At 37.6% G+C, this 24813-nt stretch overlaps 1 pseudogene; it reads left to right on the top strand.

The window, feature by feature from the left end:
* Rpl4-ps8 (ribosomal protein L4, pseudogene 8) lies at positions 23459 to 24545 on the top strand (annotated as a pseudogene).

The following is a 24813-nucleotide window of genomic DNA, read 5'->3' as shown; positions in this document are numbered from 1 at the left end:
GGCTCCAGGCTGCTTTACTTGCACATTTTTGACAGAAATCTGTTTTTGTAATTTGCAAACACATTCCAAAATAAAACGCCTTACTGGGCTTGGGAGAAGACTTAGTGACTCAGTGAGGCCTTAGATGTGTGTGTGTGCCTGCTTGTGGAATATACACACCCATATGTATGTACATGCAAATGAGGTTCAGAGGTTAACACTGGATATATTTTTGATGCAATTTCCACCTAATATTTTTACATTAAGACACTGTCACACAATAAATCTGGAGCTGCTGTCTCAGCTGGGCAGGATGGGTTGCAAATGTCAGTGATACAACTGACCCTGATTTTTGAGAGTTTAGGGCTATAGGAATGTTTGCATGTTCAGTTTGCTTATTTGGGTGGCAAATCCATGACTGATTCAGGTGTTTCCATCAAAATTTTTAGCAGGAAACTAGTTATTAAATATCAACAGAACTAATTTTCTGGTTGAGGGTTATACAACATGAGGAACTGTATTAAAGAGTTGAAGCATTAGAAAAGTTGAGGACTACTGGTTGAAAAGCTTGCTTTAAATGTTGTATTGAAATCAATTAGAGAAACCTGGTTTGTGTGTCTTCTAAGGAGTTGAGACAGGCTGTTCTTAAATTGAGACTCCTGACATCTGATTCTAGAAACTTACCGCAAAACGTTTTTGTTTTTGTTTTTGTTTTTGTTTTTTTTCTCTGACGGAATTCTAGTGTTTGTGTCATGTACCTCCCTTAGACTTCTATATCTCCAGAGGAAGAGACGGGATGGTTTTAGCAAAAATGAGTTCCTCTCTGGCATGCATGCAAGCTACAAATAAGAAGCCAACTGAAAAAAGCAAGCTCATAACTGAGAAATATCTTGGAGTGATCACCAAAGTCCATTTCTCTTCTCATATGCATGAAGAAAGTGTCATTACAAAGGACCTGGAAGGCATATAGGCTGGGAACTCTACTGTAGCATGCTGCTTCCAGTCTGAGGTGTTTAAATGAAGAAGCACATCTCATCAGCATCCTTTTCCTGTCCTTTTCTAGCTTCTGGCCACTAGGACTGTGTGTCATAGACATACTCTGTGATAGTGGAACTTGCATCTGCCCAGAGACTTGACAGACTGTGGAAAGCAAACCTTTCTATTGAACTATTGCACCTACAGAATGAGAGGAAAATAAATGTTTCCTGTGTTGAACTAAAGTTCATAGAACAGGAAGGTATTGTTATTCCATTGTAACCTTGTTTAGTCTGACTAACATGTTAGTCTGTTTTTTTCTTTCTTCCTTTCTTTCTTTCTTTCTTTCTTTCTTTCTTTCTTTCTTTCTTTCTTTCTCTTTCCTTCTTTCCTTCTTTCTTTCCTTCTGTATTCCTTTCTTTTTAATTTAATTTTTCAATTTATTTATTTTACATCCCAATCACTGCCCCTTCTTCAGTCACCCACTCTCACAATCCCACCACCCACTCTCACTTTCATCTCTGAGAGGGAGGAACCCCACAGTATGCCCCTATACTCTGGTAAGTTAAGTCTTTGAAGGGCTAGGCACAGCCTAGCCCACTGGGACCAGATAAGGAATCCTGAGTAGAAGAACATATGCCACAGTCAGGCAAAAGCTTTTGGGATAGCCCCTTCTCTAGTTGTTTTGCACCCACATGAAGATAGATCTCCATTTCTACTACATATGTGCAGGAGGTGGGCTAGATCTAGCAAGGGTATATACTTTGGTTGGTGGATCCATCTCTGAGAGCCTCTAGGGTCCAGGGAAGTTGACTCTGTTGGTCTTTGGTGGAATTTCTATCACTTTCAAGGCCCTCCATTTTCTGCCAATTCTTTGAAAAGAGTCATAATCTCTGGTGAAAGCAATGCTAGACTCCTTACTAAAAGCATAACAGAGCATCAATAATGGTATCAGGGATTGATACTTCTCATTGCAATGGGTCTCTGTTTAGGCCAATTATTGCTTGGCTATTCTCTGAGTCTCTGCTTGTGCTTCACTTCCTATCCATGCTATTCTTGTTTAGAGGCTAAATTATGGGTCAAATTTTTTGTAGACATGTTTGTGTCTTTTACATTCCACTGGAATTATTGCCAGGCTGCAGGTCACCCCTTCAGGTTCCATTTCCCCAATGATGAGAATCATAATTAAGGCCACCCACATTGATTCTTGGGGACATCCCATATCCCAAGATTCTGGAATGTCCTCCTGTTTCGTCCAACGTTCCGATCACTATCAGTTGCATTTATCCTTGTGAATATCTTGCCATGTCTCCTGGCCCTCCCCACCTCTGACCCTGAACCCCCTACTGACTTTCCTATTCCTTATCTCACCAAGTTTACTTCCATCTGCCTCTTACTACTATTTTATTCCTTGTTTTAAATGAGATTCAAGAGTTGTTTCATGGGACTTCCTTTTAGCATTTTTGTGTCTGTGGGTTGTATCATTGGCATGCTGCACTTTATGATTAATATCTAATTGTAAGTGAGTAAACATAGCATATCCTTTTTGGTCTGGGTTGCCTGATTCAAGATGACACTATTAAGTTTCATTAATTTACCTGAAAATTTCATGATGTCTTTGTTTTGAATAGATAAACAGTTTTCCATTGTGTAGATATAACATATTTTCTTTATCCACTCTTCAGTTGAGGAACATGTAGGTTCTTTCCAATTTCTGTCTATTATGAATAAAGCTGCTATGAACATAGTTGAGCTAAAGTCCTTTTGAGATGCTGAACCATCTTTTGTGTATATATCTTTAAAAGACCATATAGCTGGGTCTATTGCCAATTTTATAAGAAACAGCCAAATTGATTTCCAAAGAAGTTGTACAAGTTTGCACTACCAACAGCAATGCAGGAGCCTTCCCCCTTGGTCCCCAAAAATTTCTATCACTTAGCCATTTTTTATCTTAGTGATTCTGACAAGTGTACAATACAAACTCAGAACTGTTTTGATTTGCATTTCTCTAATGACTAAGATTTAATGCACCTCTAAGTGCTTCTCAGGTATTTGAAATTCTACTGTTCAGAATTCTCTTTTTAGTTCTCTACTCCATGTTTATATTTGATTATTTGAGTTGGTGTGGTCTAATTTCTTGAGTTCTTTATAAATTTTAGTTATTACTTGCTCCCATATGGCTAGTTGGTGAAGATTCTTTCCCAATCTGTAGGCTACCACTTTGTCCAATTGACAGTATTTTTTGCCTTACAAAAATTATCCAGTTTCATCAGGCCCAATTTATCCACTTTTGTTCCTAGACACTTGAATTTCTGTTCAGGAAGTTGTCTCTTATTCCAATGAGTTTAAGAATATTCCCTACTTTAGGATAATTAGATTTCAGATATCCAGTTTTATGTTTCAATCTTTATCTACACAGACTTGATTTTTTATCCAGAGTAATAGGTATGGATCTTTTGTTTTCTTCTGCATGCAGATGTTCAGTTAAACCAGCACAATTTGCTGAAGATGCTTTCTGATTTCCATTGCATGGTTTTGTCTTCTTTGTGAAAAATCGAATGTCCATAGGTGTGAAGGATTAATACAGAGGATTCTCTTCAACTACATTGATCAACCTGAAACTTCCTATACCAATAACATGCAGGTTTTATTACTATTGCTATGTAGTTCAGCATGAGCTCAGTGATGTTGATACCTCAGGAAGTTCTTTTATTGTTCAGGATTGTTTTACCTATCCAGGGGTTTTTACTGTATCATCCAAAGGTGATAATAGCTCTGTCAAAATGTGTGAATTGTTGTGTTGCAATTTTGATGGGAATTGCATTGAATCTCTAAATTGCTTTTGATAAGGTGTATATTTTCACTTTGTTATTAATGCCAATCCATGAGTGTAGGAGATCTTTTCAGCTTCTTATATCTTTCTTAAGTTCTTTGTTCAGTAAATGTAAGTTCTTCTCAAGTGAGTATTTCATTTGCTTGGATAGAGTTATACCAAGATACTTTATATTATTTGTGGGTATTTTCAAGGGAATTTTCCTAGTTTATTTCTCATCCATTTTAGGATTTGTATAAAGGTGAGCTACTGATTTTTAGTTAATCTTTTTATCCAGGGACGTTGCTGAAGTTGTTTATCAGCTATTGGAATTGTATAGTAGAATTGTTGGGGTAGGATATATATATACTAACCTATCGTCCACAAATAGCAATACTTTGAATTCTTCAATTCAAAATTGTATTCCCCTTAATCTATTTCAGTTGTCTTATTGCTCTGATTACAAATTCAAGCACTATATATTTAGTAGTTAGGAAGAGAACATGTAGCCTGTTCATGTCCCTGGTTTTAGTGGAATTACTGTAAGTTTCTATCTATTTAGTTTGATGTTGGCTATGTACTTGCTGCATACTTGATTATGCTTAGTTATATGCCATGTATCCCAGATCTTCCTAAGACTTTTAACAATAACAGTTTTTGGATATTGTGTTTTGATTATTATGTTTCAGGAAGATTTTTTTTTTGGTCTGCCATTAATGGTATTCTAAAAGCTTCTTTTATGTTTACAGGCATATTTTCTTAAGGTTGGGAACATTTTCTATGATTTTGATGTATCAATTTTCTGGCCTTGGAGCTGGTACTGTTTATCTTCTCTAATTAATATTATTCTAAAAGTACATCTTGTAATGGTATCCCAGATGTCCTGGATGTTTTGTGTCATGAATTTTTAGATTTAATATTTTCTTTGACTGGTGTATCAGTTTATTCTATTGCAGCTTCTATGTCTGAGATGGTCTCCTCCATCATTAGTATTTTGTTGGTGATTTTAGTCCTGTCCACTTCCCTAGGTGTTTCCCATTCCTGGAATTCTGTCAGTTTGTGTTTTCTTCCTTACTTCTGTTTCCATTTTCAGTTCTTGAACACCCCCCTGCCCCCCCACACACACTGGCTTAATGGTATTTTCCTGTATTTCTGTAAGGAATTCACTTGTTTTCTCTTTAATGAGCTATAGCTGTTTGTATTTTCTCATATTTCTTTAATAGATATATTCATTTCCTTTTTAAAGACATCTATCATCTTTATAACATTGAATTAAAGATTATTTTCCTATTTTTCATTTGAGTTAGGTTATTCAGAACTTGCTGTATAGGGTAGCTGCTCTCCCTTTCCCATAGTAGCATCATCTACTTCACTCTTTGAAGGCCATACCAACTCCCTATTCCAGGAGAGATGTTGGTGATAACTTCTATTAATCACTGTCCCATGAGGACACTTATGCAGATGGTGAAACATTTGCCTGTAGATAGGAAGCTCTCTGTCCATCCTGAGAAAGAAACCAGCAGAGATGATGGTGTCTATGTGCTATAGAGAAAGAAGCACAGATCCTTTCACAGCCTGAATATGCCACTTAAAAACCATGTATTGAAATTTTTGTGTGACTTTTCCTGGGAAAATGTAGTAAAGGTGTCTATATATTCCAGATGGAGTGCTGACAGCAGAGAAGGGGGACATTTTCAAGGAAGGTTACTTAAGTGAACAAGTGAGTTGAATATGGCAACAAGTGACAGGAAAACACATTCATGAAATCTGTATCCAAACAGATTTCAAACATCATAACTTATTGAAAATCCTCCTCTTCAGACTATTACCAGAGAATGGACATATAATTGTGCACATAATTGTTATGACCTACTAAGGGCCATATGTAAATGTAAGTTCTGTGTTCTTCCTGATATTTATGACGTTGTTTTTTTCTTCTGGAGTCTTATCAGTTTTCTTCACTTCCTAAATCTTGAATAGTCTTTCTCTAAAGGGAAATGTGTATATTAGAAGAAATAACTACACCACAGGAAGTCCTAAAGTGTTATAAGAAGGAAGCTACTGACAGGTTTTTCAGTCATGAATGTCCCACTCCCAGGAAAAAGGTAAAAGAATTTGAGAGTGCTGGTATCATATCCCATATTTTGTCATCTCATGCCTCCTGCTGTGCTATAACACAGTTCATGGAAGCTCACCAAGTTTTCGCATTTACAAGTTCAATTTTCCAACCTTCAAAACTATACAAAATCAATTTCTTTTCTTCATAAATTTCACATCCCATGATATTATATTCTAGAAGCAGAAAATAAATCAATAGACCCTTAAACAGAATCCAAGTGAATACTCCATTTCCAACATGTGATAAAGTTTATGGTGAAGAAAACACAGGATACCATTGTCCCCTATTCTTTGATTACTTATGTGGGAAACATGGCATATGTTCCACATCAGAAATCTGACAGGGAGCAGGGAGTAGCCTAAGTCTCAGGTATGTGCCCATCAAGTCTCACAGGTCTCAATCAACTCTACCCAACAATTTTTCTGGTATGGTTTTATCATTCTGCACTTTCTCCAACAAAGCCTTACTTCCAAAATTTCCTACAACCTTCGCAAACTGGCTCACTATCCAGAGACCAAGTGTTAAGCACACAAACATAATGTGACATTCCAGAGTCAATCTAAAACACCATGATTCTCTGCAGTTATAGCACTTAGAGGGGTTTTCCCATAACAGGAAGATTCGACTGATTTTTTTTTTTTTTGGAAAAAAAGAATGGAATGCAGAGAAAAATGAAAGCGAGGAAGGAAAGGAGGGAGGGAGGAAGAGAAGAAAGAAAGGGGGAAGAAAGGGAGGGACAGTGGGAGGGAAGAAGGGAGAGATAATAAAGTAGAAGCTGCCTATAAGCTGGCAAGCAATAAGCTGAAACAAAGCCTCTGTGCTGCAGTCCCACTGCCTTTCAAGGAGAAGGTCAATTCTGTGTCCCTCAAAATGATGAAAAAGACCATTCCCTGACTTTAATGGAGTTCTCTCAGAATATTATATTCACATTAATTGCTTTTAAATTTTTTCCCTGCCTTTGCTTTCACAGCTAAAACTACATAGAAAATGGGTCCCTAGTTCTTGGTCCCAAAGGGTTTCCTGTTCTCTGCTTTGTAAATTCAGTTTCTCATTAAAAAAAAAAAAAGGAAAAATTCCTGCATGTTTGACGATGTTCCATTAGTCAGACTGAGGCAAGAACAAAATTTCTTTTGAGTGCTCATGTTTTGTGTTTTAATTATTCATGCATATTTCCTTCTCATTTCAGTTTGCAATGTATTTATATTTGGTTAATATAAAAATAATGATGTGAAATCTCTTCACAATTAAATTAATTTCTTCATGTCCACAATTTTCAAGAAGATGTGCACTGCATTGCTTCTTGTCATGACACTAAAATGTGGCACTATGTTTAAATATCAGAGATGGAGACAGCTTCACCTACACTTCTTATTCATGGCCTTTTCTTCTCTAATTTTTCCTTTCCACAACTACAGTTCATCCCTCCTACTATTACATTTTGTAATGCAATATCTAGTTCAAGTCTTTCACCCTATATATTTATGTTAAAAGCTTGGTCCCCAAATGTGTCAGTGTGAGAAGTGGTGGATCCATTAGGAGGTGAAGTTTAGTGGGAGGTAATTAGGTCATTGCAGGATTACTATAGAGTTCATACAAAACTATATTCAGCTTCTTTAAAAGAGTAGCACTAGGCCCTTGGTCTCTCTGTTATTCTGTTATAGAGTATTAGTTCTGCCTCTTCTGTATACGTGCACCACCATGATGCTATAAAATCCTGTGCAAAGCCAAAAAGAGACCAGCTCAATTTGCCATGAACATCCAAGACTGTAAAAAAAAGTTTCTTTTATTTTCTTCCTATGTATGCTTGCATAAGGTCATCTTCATGCATATATATATATATATATATATATATATATATTCCTTTTTAAGCATATTTCCCCCTATACCCTACTACCTTGACCTGTGACCTCTCCTCACATTACTTCTTCTTTGCTCCTCTATTCAGTTTTGTTTCTATGTCTCTGTCATCTGTTTAGGTACCCTATAAGGTCTAAAGCTTAAAAATGAGAGAAAAAAAAAAGCTCATCATTTGTCTTTTTAAGACTGTAGTTCTCGTAATATAATTATCTCAAGTCACATCCAATGTCCTGCAAATGACATAACTTTCATCTTTGTCATGGCTAAAACAATTTATATATGTACAAGTGCATCACATTAATTTCTTCATCCATCGTTCTGTAGTTGAACACTTTGGTTCGTTTCCATAACTTAGTCACTGTGAATAGTCTATGGATGAATATATGCCTAGATTTGGTTTAAGCATTTCAACTAATGCAAGCTCCTTGTGTCTCCTGAACACAATTCCAGAGACAAATACTCAGAGTACTTCAGGGTGCCACAAACCTAAGCCAAAGGCCTAATGTCACAGAATTCTCAGTACATAGTGGCTTTCTAGTTTGAGCAGTGACTCTGTGGTGCCTGACATCCTCTTTCTATATAAACTGCAGGTGCTCAATAGCTTTTGTGAAGAATGGGAACCCTTCAATCTTGGTTCAATTTAGTCATGATGCTGCTTCTATCAGAACCTGTATTCTCACATAAATATTAGTTAACATTGTCTTCAACCCAGCAGGTCACTAACAACTTTATGTTCCCAGTAAAGATGCCAAATTACATTATCATTGATTTATTTTATCACAATGACACTACATGCTCAGTATAGGACATTTAGAAAATATGAAATATTAGAAAAAGTTCATCAACAGCTCACCACAGTGAAAGTAGAAAAAAAATGGAAACCCAATTTAACTGGTGAGTAGGCTACACCTACTTTAGTCTGAGGGTGACATCATTACTATGAATGGACTTCTGACCTCCCTTCGTCTGTATGTAGACATTGTAATGATTTATATTTTCCCTTGTCTTGCTGGCCTCTCATGTCTTCATGTTTTCCTAACTCTAAAATTCTTGCAAGAACATCAAGCTCATCTATTAGTGGTTAGCCAAATCCTGGCCCATGGGGAATGTTTTCTCCTTTTTTTTCCATTTTTAGCTGATTATACAATTGCTGTAGCTTATGATGAGTCATCTTGACTATTGTGGTTGTTTGAATAGATATTGCTGCCATAGACTCGTGTGTTTGTATGTTTTAGCACATGGAATAGAACCATTAGGAGTTGTGGCTGTTTTGGAGTGAGTATATCCCTGTGGAAGTGGGTTTTAAGGTCATGCATATGTTTAAGCTAATCTGAGTATGGAACAGGCACAATCTTCTAGCTGTGGATCAAGCTGTAGAACTCTTAGTTCCTCCTCCAGTATCATGTTTACCTACATTCCACTATGGTTCCTGCCATGATTACAATAGACAAAACTTCTGAAACTCTAAGGCAGCTCCAAATTAGATGTCTTCCTATATAAGAGTTACCTTATGGTGTCCCTTCCCAGCAATATAACACTGAGATGGCTATCAATTAGATTTGGCATGTAATCAGGTAAAAGATAAGTCTTTGTTTGGATGTGTGAAGGTATTTCTGAGAAAGACTAACTACATGGATGTATCCTCTTAGACTAGGCAGCATCTAGAAAAGAAAAAAGTTACACATATCAAGAAAATCTAGGAAATATCACTGTTCCTTGTTTATTTTGAAAGATCCCCAAAGGGAGACCCTTACTCAAGTTTTGGGAAGTTGCAGACTCCAGAAACAGAGTAACCATTTTGGATGTAATAGCAAAGGCGAGGTTTATTATGAAGACCTATTACAGAGATCTCCGGGTGACACGTATCCCATGCAGGAAACAGAGGTGTCAATCCCCACTGGCTGAGAGAAGTACTTTTTAAAGGAAGAAGTCACAAGCTCCAGGAGATGAGGGGAAGTCAAAAGGAAATACCAAAAACGTCACAAGGGGAAACTCTTAAAGTCACATGATTGTTCTTAAGACTCTAGGGTTTAAACGAGGGGAAAGGTCAAGCTCTCATTCTCCTGAGAACATATCTTGATTGTTGTCCTTTAGGGTAAATGTTTGTCTGAGTTGATGAGGCATCTGCATCTGAAAAACATATGTGTGTGCTTGGCCGGCCAGTTTCCAGAAATACTCTCTGCAGGACACAATGGCTGGAGGGCACAATGGGGGCTTGATCAAACATCACAGGGGCAGAACAAAACCCATTACTCATTTACTCACATTCAGTGATAAGTATAGGGTCAGTGAGTCTGAACCAGTTCTGCATTTTTAACAATCTGTCTTCCTGAGTCAGATCCTGTTGCTGAGTTTTGAGCTAATTAAAAACTCTATCTTTCACTTTAACTTATTGCTAGTAAATGAAACTATTTTGTTTTGGTTGTAGCTGTAGTATCTGACATCCTTTACTGACACCGACACTTGGCTTCAATAATCTGATACCTTCAAGTCCATCAGCTCTGCAGGAATCCTCTAGACCACCAGCACCAGAACGGCCCTGGTAAGACATTAATCCCATAAATTGAACCACTACCACATTCCCAGCCTCTCTCATGTAGAAGGCCATTGTTTTATTTCACAACCCAAATTATATAATTCAATCTAATAAATCACCTTCTGAAGTATAATACACTGTTGTATATTCATTTCTGTTTCTCTAGAAAGCATTAACATTTCATTACATTTTTTTTAAGATGGAGAAGTCAAATTGAGATAGGCTTAGAAGATTGCCAAGAACCAATCTGAACTCATGTACTACGAATGTAATGTTTTTTACCTTTATTTTGTTTTTGAGTTGTTGACTATAGATGTAGCATGAATGGATCATGGTAAAAACATAAAATTTCAAAAAAGGCAGCTATAAAGACTCTTTAATCCCTTTCTGATTGATTAGTACCATGCCTTCTCAGAAGAACACATAGCCCCCTGTCACTAGGGATCTGCCATTCCTGACAACACTTATCAGTGTAAGGAGAAAGCCAGACACAAGTCAGAGCAGCACAGAGAAAGAAACAGCTATTGACTTATGACATAGTCACTTGTTAACTCTTCTCCCACTCTTCAAAAACCTCAGTATGCCCAGTACAGAAACATTATGTACCAAAGTAAAATTCTTGACACTGAGGGGTTCACAGTCTGATGCACTGATCAACAAACATGATTCTGACAAGTCAAAGAGTAGGAAGGAAGTCTGAAAGAATAATGGGAAAAGATTAATGGAGAAAATACCTCCTGCATTCTAAATATGACTGAGAAGGGAGGAATCCAGGAAAGAGTTTTAAAAGTCAGCATAAATTATGGACCATTCTTAGCTAGGACCACACTATTTCATAAAGCTCCTCCATTTTGGTTAAATGTTGACAAATTCACAAAGATTAATACAACTAAAGTAATTTCTTTCATAGTTACTGCTACTTAACCCCAACCCAAAAAAATGACATGATTTTGGATTACCTGACATTCTATAACCCAACACTAAAATCCCCTTTCACACCAACAAACAGCCGTTTTTGGCCCAGAAAAGAATGTTTTTAACACTATCTCACCCTCCTATAACTACTTCTGGACTGAATGACAAACTACCTCTGGTTTCTCAACCTAGAAACCTCCCTTTTTCATGTTTCTCAGATAAAATCCATCAATTGGTAAATTCTCTCACTTTTTAAATGTTTTTTTCTCTAATCTTTCATGTGATAGTTTCCTCTCTGGAGGAATAGAACAAGTAGAATGGATACTTATTACATAAGGAGATTTATTATATTACTTTACCCAACAAAGTCTGAGTAGTCCAGTAGTGACAGTGTATGTACTTAAGTACCTGAGAAACGAGCAGCTGCTAAATCAGGGTCATGTTGGGGAGAGGTACTCATTGTACAGTCCTATTCTGACACTGAAATCCTGAAGGGTCCCTGGGGAATTTCCTCCATATTGAAATGTTCTGATGACAGCAAATGATGGAACACCATGGCAGGGACAAGGGAGACACATTCACAAACAAGGAATAAAAGCAGGCAAGCAAAAAAGGCCTTTTCCTTGAACACTGTATCTGTGAAAGTCTACAAGGTTCCACCCATCTTGGGGGTGAGACATTTGCTCTCAGTTACTCATTCTTAAAAATGCTCTTAAATGTGTGACTCTTATTTGATTCTAGAATTAAACTATCTGACAAATAAGATTAATCATCCCAATATACAAAAGATGCTGGTGCACCCAACGGGCTGGTGGTACCTCAAACTTTTCTGTGTCACTTGGAACAAGAAATAAAAATGAAAAGAAATGCAGCAAAATGTCCTTTCACATGAAGTCTTTTCATTGCAAGCTAAAGAAAATATTGCCAAAATTACATATGACACATGGAAAGGAAAGGTTTGAATAGTTTACAATACTTAGAAACTATGAATTAAAATGAGTGTAGTTACTGCTCTTTCAAGGGACATCATTTGCTATCTTTCTCTTAATATGCAGCTTCTGATAGTGGTTATAATGTGGGTGACCTCTTAAGGGTAGAAATCACAGAAAGAAAAATAATAGCTATCCAATCCTTTGGACGATCAAAATACACATATTAAGTCCACACCCCAACCCTCCATTAGTAACTACCATGTGGGAATTGTAGCTGTTCAGGTCTCATTAAATGTGAATGTAAGAAGTACCTTAGTCCTTAAGAGAATAAACTTCTCTTACAGAAGACCCAACTTAGATTACATCATCCATGTCAAGTAGCTCACAAGGGCTAACTCAACTCCAGAATAAGAACTTCTGCCGTCTATTGATACTTCAATTATAGACATATAGACATATGAACACTCACATACATGTGCATTATTGAAAGTGTGTGTTGGTGTGTTTCTGTGTGTGTGTGTGTGTATGTGTGTATGTGTGAAGTAAATGTTAAGTTAAATTGTGCATGAGAAAGGAGAACTAACATGATTGAGGTTTCTTAAGTTCCAAAGTATTATGTGTATGTTGTTTTCTCAGACTAAAATGCCAGAAATTACTTTTCTCAATACTAACAGAAACTTCCCTACCTATGCCTCCTGCTAAGCGCTCTGAACTGATATAAAAGTTGAACATTCAAACCATGTGAATTGTCTTCATTTTTCCTGATTTCCAAGACACATTGATCACCTTGAAAGTAGCTCTAATTTGCAACTGAGTTAAATATCACACAATTAAGAAAAGTATTCAGGACCAATAATTATGAATCTTTATATAAACTTTCATCTCTAAGTATATTCCTTTCTATGGAAGACATTGTTTGTTACTCATATCCATCCTACTCCTGCAATTGAAATGGAAATCATAGTTGGGCACCAATGCAGCCAATAGAGAATCTGATTCACAGGATGGGCCAGTGAGCTACAAAATTAAACTCCTCTTTTTAGAAACCATTTGTGTGTTAAGGAAGAGAATAAATAAACTAATACCGTGGCCCCTTAAATAATGCACCCAGATTGAGAATTTATTTGACTATTTTAGAAGAATGAATGAAAATGAGATTTATAATTGAAATGTTAATGGAATGAGTTAGGTTTGTGGGAGTCAAAGCATTCTCAGAGGTGGTTTCCTCAAAAAGTTGGCAACTTAGACAGTAGCTTGTGGAAAAGGACAAAGTAAAGAGATCGCTTTCTGGATGAAATGTGATCACTGCATACAGAAGTGATCTGGATTCATGAATGCAGTGGACATTAGGGGACCACAGTGGAATTGCTTTTTAATTAATGACAATATTTGTTACTCCATTGTCACAACTTCCTGTCTTCCTTCTCCATACCAAATTCAGGCCATTCGTCCTACCCTCATGATCCCATTAATATTAAAAGGCGTCTTCCCCAGTTGATGGAGACAGACCATAGTATTAACTCACTGGTTACACATTTGTTGAGAATATCTGTTTCCTGAACTAGTTGACTTATTGATGAAGACAATTACCGTCAGGGAAACATCCCTAACAAAAAATTCAGTAGAGTCTTGTAAGTTCTAAGAGAGAAGCCTCATAATCAACAAGAGAAGGGACAATTTGTGAAGAAGCCACTCAAATGACTCCACAGAGGAACCAGCTCCTTAGACTGGTATGTATCTCTCTTTGTCCTATTTGACTAATTTTTTTTTCCTCTAGGTATCTGTTGTTTTCTCATAGAGGAAACAGATAAGGGGGAAGTGTATCTGGAAAGAAGGCAAGGTGGGAGGAACTCAGAGGAGTGGAAGGGAGAAAAGTGTGCTTGGGATGTATTGAATAAGAATCTATTTTCAATGAAAACAAAAGACTGGAATCTACCTTCTTATCTTCTTAATATGATGAAAGGCTGCCTAGAGAAATGCTTCTATTTTTGGCTTCCCACCATAGTCCTGCCCTTCTTCATGACTGCTCAATTCACTGAATGCCCTTTCTTGGGTAAAATGAAATTAACATGGAAAAGCCCAAGCTTTATGTATCAAAGAGTCAACAATTCAAGTCAAGCAGTGACACCCACATTACTTGATACGGATTACAGATCCTCCCTGGCCTCAGTTTTCTCAAGATAGAGGAGAAATGATGAATGTACTATGGGAGGATGAAATAGCCTAAAATCTGTGAGACTCTCTGTATGGCACTTGCCACATGTCATCTCTGATTCATCATTAAAATCAAGACTCATCTATGGGCTAGGCTGCTGTAGTGACTACTAGTCACCTACTGTTTGTCATTGCAAACTTCATACCTCCATTTTCACATGATTACCCAAGATACCAGCACCACTTTGCAACAACCCCATGTTGTTGCTTGGTACCTAGCAGGCACTGGGGAAATTATGGATGCATTTCTAGATAAAAATGTGTGTGTGTGTGTGTGTGTGTGTGTGTGTGTGTGTGTGTGTGTGTGATCATATTGACCCTTGGTGGAAATTTTTATTTAGTACATATATTATCATTTTTATCAAACTGTTACAGTCCAGAGTCATTTTGAAGGGGTTATCAATTGGGAAATTTCCTCTATCTGATTGACCTTAAGGCATTTCTGTGGGTAATTTTCTTTATTATTGATTATTATGAAGTGCCCAATACACTGTGTAATACCAGCCCTACGCAGATGGATCTAGTTCATGAGGGAAATGTATACATACTCTTGCACTGGAAACCAAACAGTGAGGAACATTTTTTCATGGCTTCTGTTTTACCTCCTGTATCGAGATCCTGCTGAGGTTTCCTTCAAAAATATACTAAAACCTGTAATCAGAAATATACTCTTTCCTATCCAAGTTCCTTTTGGTTAAGATATTTATCACAACAACAGAAAAAAATTCTAGGAGATATCTACCAACAAGATGTCAGAAGGAGACAGGCTTCTCTCTGATAGAAACATTGAAACATGCCTGATGCCCTTAAATACCTCATATCATGAAGCTTACACCCCACATATCAGAAATGGTCTTTCTAAGGCTATATGAGAGACAGTTCATTCATTCATTTTCAATCTTTGTCTTAGCTGTTCCTGATATTCTGTCCTAGGAATAAAGGAATGAAGTGGTAGCACTTCATGTGCATGACAAAGATAATCGAAAGCATGACAAGGACAAGCCAGAAAGTTGTGCACCTATTCATGTATAAGCATCAAAGCCAGGTCTTATACAAATGTATCACTTCTCATCTTAAACCATCTTCTTTTACCCTCTTCCAATACTTTTTGCTTCTAACAATTAACACAATGGTAGTATTAAAACAGTTCTTCCTAATGCTTGTTTTATATCATAATACACTCATTGTCTCTTTTAACCTTACTAACAACCAAATAATTAAACATTGTGCTATTTCTTCCTTAAGGGAGAAACTGAGGCTCAGAGAGTCATGTGATTTACCCAGCTAAACAGGGACACCAAGTTAAGAAAAAGAGCACAACTTTGAACGTTAATAGTCTGTTTCTTGAATTTTGTTAATTGCCACATTTTGTTTTTGTTGTTGTTGTGGTGGTGAAAGTTTTGGTTGTAGTTGTAGTTGTTATGTTTTGTTTTTACTAAAAACACCTAATATTCTTCAGCTGGGAGATAGCAGAGTGGTTTCCCTACAAGTATGTAGATACGAGTTCAAGCACCTCAACCTATGTTATAAAAGTCAGTCATACTTTTATAACATACTTTTATAACAGGATACAGCCAGGATACCACAAATACATAGGCAAATGCCAGCAGCAAACCACTTAACTGAGAATGGGACCCCCATTGAAGGAATCGGAGAAAGTACTGAAAGAGCTTGAATGGGCTTGATACCTCACATGAACAACATTGCCAACCAAGAAGAGCTTCCAGAGAACTAAGTCCACCATCATGAACAGAGAGAAATAATTCAGAAGCTCAGCACAAAGCTCTCTGAGATGGAAGTAGAACATCAGCAAAGCCACATTCCTTCTTGGAGACTCTGCAATAAATTCTTATTGAATATAATTCCAAGATTCTAAAAGTCACCTAAGGAATGGGCTTCCTCTTCCAATCCAGCAGCATATCATATCTCTAGATATTTTATCTTCCCTGAAGCTGGAGAAATAAAAGATGAAGTGGAGACATCAGAAGTTAGAAGTGTAAAGGACATCCACATAAAGTTAAGTCAGCCCTCAGATGGTAAGAGTTATTGACGTGAAAGAGAAAACAGAAAAGGAATCAATGGAGTAAAAACAAACATTAAGAAAGAATCACTGAAGGGAGACACACAGGGTCAGGAAGAGGTGAGGAGTAAGACATGCCAATTCCTCGTCTCCTTTGAACACATACCATGCGTCAATGATAGGAGGGAGAAATTGACCATGGTAAAGCACGGTTTGCAAAGACTCAGCAAAATGTACCAGAGCATACACATGGAACCCAGGGACATGATTTCTATATGCTCATCCTGCTTCCAAGAACTGCTGAGTACTCATTTCTAAGGCATTTTTTTTTATTCCTTATGATTTGGATGCCAAATTCTGATTACACAATGCAACCTCCTGGGAGAGCACATGACTTAAAATATTAAAAAGTAACAAAGGGGGAGAAGTGTCCCCCTAGCAAAAGCAAATGACTGCAAGAATTAAAAATTCTGATAATCCGTGAAGATACAGAACAATAGCCAGGGAAATAGACCTGTAAGCTGTTCTCATGGATACCTATCCAGTGCTCATTTACAGTAACTACCCTGCTGGTAGCCAGCTTCTACATAAATGGCTGCCTTGGCTTTTACTATCAGACACTTTGCTTTCTTTAGTAGAAGCAAGGTCCTACTCACTTCAGCTTCCCTTCATGAAAAGTGCTACTCTAATAACTTTCTTTTGCTAGGATTGAAACAATCTGACTAAAAGGAATTTATGAGAGGAAATTGATTATTTCCTTTTCATTGGATCTTTTTATTTGTATTTCAAATATTATCCCCTTTCTCAGTTTTGTATGGATATACATAAACCCTCTATCCCATCCTCCTTCCCATTATTATGTAAGGGTGTACCCCCATGTAACCACGCACTCTTTCCACCTTCCCACCCTACACTGGGCCATCAACCCTTAGTAGGTAGGACCAAGTGCTTCTCCTCCCATTGGTGCCTAGCAAGGGCATTCCCTGATACATAAGCAGCTGGATCCATGGGTCTGTCCATGTGTACTCTGTTGATGGTGTTTTAGTTCCTGGATGCTCTGATTGCTTAGTATTGTTGTTCTTATGGGGTTGCAAGCCCCTTCAGCTCCTTCAATCCTTTCTGTAAGTCACCAGATGGGGACTGCATTCTCAGGTCGATGGTTGGTTGCAAGAATCTACCTCTGTATTTGCCATGCTCTGGGAGAGCCTTTCAGGAGACAGATATATCAGGCTCCTGTCAGCATGTACTTTTTAGCAATGGTAATATTGTCTGTGTTTGTTGGCTGTATGCATATGGGATGGATTCCCAGCTGGGGCAGGCTCTGAATGCCCATTGATTTGGTCTCTGTTCCAAACGTTTTCTCCATATCTCCTCCTATAAATATTTATTGCCACTTTTAAGAAGGACTGAGGCATACATATTTTGGTCATCCTTATTCTCAAGCTTCATTTGTTCTCTCAATTGTATCTTGAGTAATTCAAGCTTTGGGGCTAAAGTACACTTATCAATGAGTGTACCATGTGTGAATTTTTTTTTTGTTATTGGGTTACCTCACTGAGAGTGATATTTTATAGCTCCCTGCACTTGCATATGAATTTAATAAAGTCATTGTTTTTAATAACTGAGTAGTACTCCATTGTGTAAGTGTACCACATTTTCTGTATCCAATATTCTGTTGAAGGGTATCTTGGTTCTTTTCAGTTTCTGGCTCTTAAAAGTAAGGCTGCTATAAAAACAGTGTAGCATATGTCCTTGTTATATGTTTTGGTATGATTTGGGTATATGCCCAGGAGAGGTATAGCTGGGTCCTCAGGTAGAACAATGTCCAGTTTTCAGAGGAACCTCCAGACTGATTTCCAGGGTGATTGTTCCACCTTGCAATCCCACCAAAAATGGAGGAATGGTCTTCTTTTCCACATCCCCACCATCATCCATTGTTACCTGAGATTTTGATCTTAGCCATTCTGACTAGTGTGAGGAGAAATATCAGAGTTCTTTTGATTTGCATTTCCCTTATGACTAAGGATGTTGAACAGTTCTTTAGGTACTTCTCATTCCTTCTATATTTTTTAGCTTATAATTCTTTGTTTCGCTCTGTACCCCATTCTTATATTTTTGGTTGTGAGCCTAGCCTTTAACGGCTGAGCCATCTCTCCAGCCCCTCTGTACCCCATTCTTATCGTGGTATTTGACTCTCTGGAGTCTGTATTATATATATATATATATATATATATATATATATATATATATATATATATATATATATATATAATGTGTGTATGTGTATATATATGTGTGTATATATATAACTAGTCCTCTATTGTATGTAAGATTGGTTAGGATATTTCCCCAAACTTTTGATTGCTATTTTGTCCTAATGACAGTGTTCTTTGCCTTATAGAAGCTTTGCCGTTTTGTGAGGTCCCATTTGCAGGTTGTTGATCTTAGAATATATGCCAGTGAGGTTCTGTTCAGGAAATGTTCCCCAGTGCCCAAGTGTTTGAGGGTCTTCCCCAATATTTCTTCTATTAATTTGAGTGTATTTGGGTTTATATGGATGTCTTTGATCCACTTGGACATGAGCTATGTACAGGACCATAAGAATGGATCAATTTGCATTCTTCTACATGCTGACCTCCAGTTCAACCAGGAACATTTGTTGAAAATGCTATCTTTTTCCACTGGGTTGTTTTAGCTAATTTGTCAAAGATCAAATGACCATAGATGTGTGATTTCATTTTTGGTGCTTCAATTCTATTCCCTTGACTTACCTGCCAAATACCTGTACAAATACCATACATTTTTTTCACTATTGCTCTGTAATACATGTTGTGTATTCAGTGTTGGGGATTCCCCCAGAGGTCCTGTTATTGTTGAGGATAGTTTTCACTTATACTGGGTTTTTTTTGTTATTTCAAATGAATTTGCATCTTTTTCTGTCTAACTGTATGAAGAATTGAGTTGGAATTTTTATGGGAATTGATTGAATTTGTAAATTGCTTATGACAGGATGACCATTTTTACTATACTAAACCTGCCAATCCATGATCATGGGAGATCTTTCCAACTTCTGAGATCTTCTTCAATTTCTTTCCTCAGAGACTTGAAGTTCTTATCATACAGATCATTCACTTCCTTGGTTAGAGTCACACTGAGGTATTTTACTTTATTTGTGACAATTGCAATGGCTGTCATTTCCATAATTTCTTTCTCAGCCTGTTTATCCTTTGAGTAGAAGAAGGCTACTTTGTTTGAGGTAATTTTATACCCAGTTACTTTGATAAAGTTGATTATCAGGTTTAGTAGTTCTCTGGTGGAACTTTTGGTGTCACAGAAGTATAATATCATACCATCTGAGAATAGGGACATTTTGACTACTTCCTTTGCAATTTATATCCCTTTGACCTCTCTTTGTAGTCTGATTGTACAAGCTAGGAAATCACATACTATACTGTATAAGTAGTCAGCATTTTTTAGTCCATGATTTTAGAGGGATTGCTTCAAATTTCTCTGCATTTTGTTCGATGTTGGCTACTGGTTTCCTGCATATTGCATTTACCATGTTTAGGTATGGACCTTGACTTCCTGAATTTTCCAAAAATTTTAATATGAAGAGAAGCTAAATTTTGTTAAATGCTTTGTCCGCATGTAATGAGACTAATCATGTGGTTTCTTTCTTTGAATTTGTTTGTATAGTGGTTTATGTTGATGGGGACCCATTAGATATTTTATCTGATCCTGATTTAACTATGGTACCTAGTATGGTAGTCTTGAAAATTGTCCATTTCATTCAGATTTTCCAGTTTTGGTGAATATAGTAGGATCTGAAGATATTTTGAATTTCCTCAGATTCTGTTGTTATGTCTTCCTTTACATTTCTGATTTTGTTAATTTGGATACTCTCTCTGTGCCTTCTGGTTAGTCTGAATAAAGATTGGTCTACCTTGATGATTTTCCCCAAGAACCAGGTCCCAGATTTGTTGAATCTTTGTATAGGTATTTTTTTTTCTACTTGGTTCATTTCAGCCCTGCATTTGATTATTTCCTGGCATCTACTTCTCTTTGATGTATTTACTTCTTTTTTTTTTAATATTGCTTTTAGGTGGGCTGTCAGGTTGTTATTGTATGTTTTTTCCAGTTTCTTTTTAGAGGCACTCAGAGCTATGAGTTTTCCTTTTAGCAATGCTTTCACCGTGTCCCTTAAGTTTGCATATATCACATCTTCATTTTTATTAAATTCTAAAAAGTTTTTAAGTACTTTCCTTATTTCTTCCTTGATTCTGTTATCTTTGAGTAGAACACTGATCAACTTCTATGTGGGCTTTCTGACATTTCTTTTGTTATTGAAGACCAGCCTTAGTGATCTGAAAGGATGCATGGGGTTATTTCGATCTTTTTGTATCTGTTGAGGCCTGTTTTATGACTGATTATATGATTGATTTTGGAGAAGTTACAATGAGGTGCTGAGAGGAAGGTATTTTCTCTTGTTTTAGGATGAAATATTCTATAAATATCGGTTAAATCCGTTTAGTTCATAACTTCTGTTAGTTTCTCTATGTATTTATTTAGTTTCTCTTTCCATGATATGCCCATTGATGAGAGTGGAATTTTGAAATCTCTCACTATTATTGTGAGAGATGCAATGCATGATTTCTGTTCTAGTAAGGTTTCCTTTATGAATGTAGGTGCACTTGTATTTGGAGCATAGATATTCAGGATTGAGAGTTCATCTTGGTGGATTTTTCTTTTGGTGCATATGAAGTGTCCTTTTTTATCTTTTTTGATAACTTTTGGTTTAAAGTCAATTTTATTCGATATAAAAATAAACTTCTAGCTTGTTTCTTGTGAACATTTGCTTTGAAAATTGTTTCGAGCTTTATACTCTGAGGTAGTGTCTGTCTTTGTCAATGAGATATGCTTACAGTGTACAGCAATATGCTGCATCCTCTTCCTGTATCCAGTCTGCTGGTCTATTTCCTTTTTTTTTTTTTTTTTTTTTTTGGTTCTTTTTTTCGGAGCTGGGGACCGGTCTATTTCTTTTCATTGGGGAATGAGTCCATTAATGTTAAGGGATATTACGGAACAGTGATTGTTGTTTCCTGTTATTTTTGTTGCTAGATATGGAATTATGTTTGTGTATCTCTCATCTTCTAGATTTGTTGTAAGAAAATTTCCTTTTTGCTTTTACCATGTTGTAGCTCTCCTCTTTGTGTTGGAGTTTTCCATCTATTATCCTTTGTGCGGCTGCATTTGGGGAAATATATTGTATAAATTTGGTTTCTCATGGAATATTTTGTTTTCTTTCATCTATGTTAATTGAGAGTTTTGCTGAATATAGTAGCCTTCCCTGGCATTTGTCTTCTTTTAGCATTTGTATGTCATCTGCCTAGGATCTGCTGGCGGTCATAGTCTGGTGAGAAGTCTTGCATATTTCTCATAGTTCTGCTTTTAGATGTTACTTCACCTTTTTCCCTTACTGCATTCAATATTCTGTTTTCCTTTGTGCATTTGGTGTTTTGACTATTATGTTGTAGGAGGAATTTCTTTTCTGGTCCAATCTATTTCAAGTTTTATAGGCTTCTTGCATGTTTTATGGTCATTTCTTTCTTTAGGTTAGGGAAGTTTTCTTCTAAATTTTGTTGAAGATATTTACTGGCCGTATAAGATGAGAATCTTTGCTCTCTTCTATACCTATTATCATTACATTTTATCTTCTCGTTGTTTCCTGGATTTCCTTGATGTTTTGGGTTAGGAGCTTTTTGTGTTTAACATTGTCTTTGATGGTTGTGTCACTGTTTTCTGTGGTAATTTCTGCACCTGAGATTCTCACTTCTATGTCTTGTATTCTGTCTGTGATGCTTGCATCTATGTCTCCTGATCCTTTTCCTAGGTTTCCTATCTTCAGGGTTGTCTCCCTTTGTAACTTCTTTATTGTTTCTATTTCCATTTTTCAATCCTAGGATGCTTTCCTTTAATTCTTTAAGAAATTTTTGTTTGTTTGTTTTCTCCTTAAGACCTTCTACTTGTTTCCTGGTTTTTCCCTTTATTTCTTTAACGGAGTTATTTATGTCCTCTCTTAAAGTCCTCTATTATCATCATGAGATGTGATTTTTAAATCCAAATCTTACTTTTCCAGTGTATTTGGATATCCAGTATTTGCTTTGTTGGAAGAACTGGTCTCTGATGATGGCAAGTTGCTTAGGTTCCTGAACTTGCCTCTCACCATCAGGTTTTCTCTGGTGTTTGCTTGTCTTGCTGTCTTTGACAATGGTTTGACCCTCCTGTAAACTTGTGAGTCAGCATTCCTGTAGACCTGTTCACTCCCAGAGCGATCTTGGTACAGAGAGCTGTGTGATCAAGTCAGCTCTGGGCCCAGACAGAAACTGGAAGGGTCCTGTCCCAGATTATTCCCGAGTTTGTGTGTCCCGAGGGCTCCAGGCAGGATGCTCACAGCAGAACAGTTGGTCTTCCTTCTGCTCTCAAGAGTGCCAGTGCTCCTGGAAACTGACTTTCAGATAGGTACAGGCAGAGATTGCCAAGATCATCTCCCTTGCTGCTCCTAGGTCCCTGTTTTCAGAGGATACTAGTCAGGTTACTCTTGGGCCAGAAATGTGAGCAGAAATAGTGGTCTCCCCTAAGCTCTCAGGATTTTCTATACTTCTGAGAGTGCAGCTTTCTCCCCTACAGGATTTGTGAAAGGAGAGGTTTGGTACTTGGTCAGCTCTTGGCATAGGCAGAAACAGGAAGTATCCTGTCATAGACTTCTTCCAGGTTTGTGTGTCCTGAAGGCTCCAGGTGGGTTGATCGAAGCAGAAGAGTTGGTCTCACCTCTACTCACTGGTGTTTCAGCACTCCTGGTGACTGGCCTCCAGCCTCCAGCGCAGGCAGAGACTGGCAGAAATGGTTTATTTCATTGTAAATTTCAATCCATCATTGATGCATACCAAGGCAGAAAAAAAAGGCAGTAACTTGGATTAAAAATTTTAGAAGAGGGGTTGGGGATTTAGCTCAGTGGTAGAGCGCTTGTCTAGCAAGCACAAGGCCCTGGGTTAGGTCCCCTGCTCAAAAAAAAAAATATTATACAAGAGATAAGTTCTTCCTTTTCCTGTGGGAGCAGCCGAGTAGAAAGGAGTGTGGCCTTCTCTTCTTCCCGCCATGGCTTGTGCCCGTCCCCTCATGTCGGTGTACTCTGAAAAGGGGGAGTCATTTGTCAAGAATGTCACTTTGCCAGCTGTGTTCAAAGATCCCATTCAACTGGATGCTGTGAACTTTGTTCACACCAACTTGAGGAAAAACAACAGACTGCCCTATGCTGTCAGTGAATTAGCAGGTTATCAGACCTGTGCTGAGTCTTGGGGTACTGGCAGAGCTGTGGCTCTAATTCCAAGAGTTCGAGCTGCTGGCACCCACCATTCTGGGCAGGGTGCATTTGCAAACATGTGTCGTGCGGACCGCATGTTTGCACCAACCAAAACCTGGCGTCGTTGGCATCGCAGAGTGAACACAACTCAGAAACGATATACCATCTGTTCTGCCCTGGCTGCCTCGGCCTTAGCAGCTTTGGTGATGTCTAAAGGTCATCATGTTGAGGAAGTTCCTGAACTGCCTTTGTTGGTTGAAGATAAGAAGACCAAGGAGGCTGTTCAGCTGCTTAAGATATTTAAAGGTTGGAATGACATGAAAGAGGTCTATGTCTCCCAGAGAATGAGAGCTGGCAAGGGCAAAATGAGAAATCGATGGCGGATCCAGCACAGGGGACCCTGCGTTATCTGTAATGAAGATAATGGAATCATCAAGGCCTTCAAAAACTTCCCTGGTATTACTCTGTTTAATGTAAGCAAGCTGAACATTTTGAAGCTTCCTCCTGGTGGGCATGTGGGGCATTTCTGCATTTGGACTGAAAGTGCTTTCCGGAAGTTGGATGAGTTGTATGGCACTTGGCATAAGGCTGTTTCCCTGAAGAGTAACTACAACCTCCCTATGCACAAGATGATGAACACAGACCTTAGCAGAATCTTGAAAAGCCCAGAGATCCAAAGAGCCCTCTGAGCACCATGCAAGAATATCCAGCGCAGGGTCTTGAAGAAGAATCCACTGAAGAATCTGAGGATCATGTTGAAACTGAACCCTTAAATTCCAAAGAGCAAAAAGATACAGCCTATTTGAACAAATCAAAGATGGAGTGAGAAAACAATATAGAAGAATGCTGCTTACAGGCCCAAACACTGACTCATGCTCAGCTGCTTTTATTATATAGTCAGGGCCTTCTGTCTGGCAATGGTGATTCCACAGTGGGTGGGGCTTTCTCACATGATACATTAATCAAAACAATATTGCACAGCCATGGCCACAGGCCAATTTGATCAAGGCAAATCCAGTTGAGTTTCTTTTTCAATCTAGGTTGTGTCAAATTGAAAATAGAAAGTAGCCAGTACCTAAACCAAACAAAAAATC

This window comes from Rattus norvegicus, chromosome 13 (assembly GCF_021556685.1).
Source record: "Rattus norvegicus strain SHRSP/BbbUtx chromosome 13, alternate assembly SHRSP_T2T, whole genome shotgun sequence".
NCBI classification, from domain to species: domain Eukaryota; kingdom Metazoa; phylum Chordata; class Mammalia; order Rodentia; family Muridae; genus Rattus; species Rattus norvegicus.
This window is presented reverse-complemented; position numbering and strand designations above follow the sequence as displayed.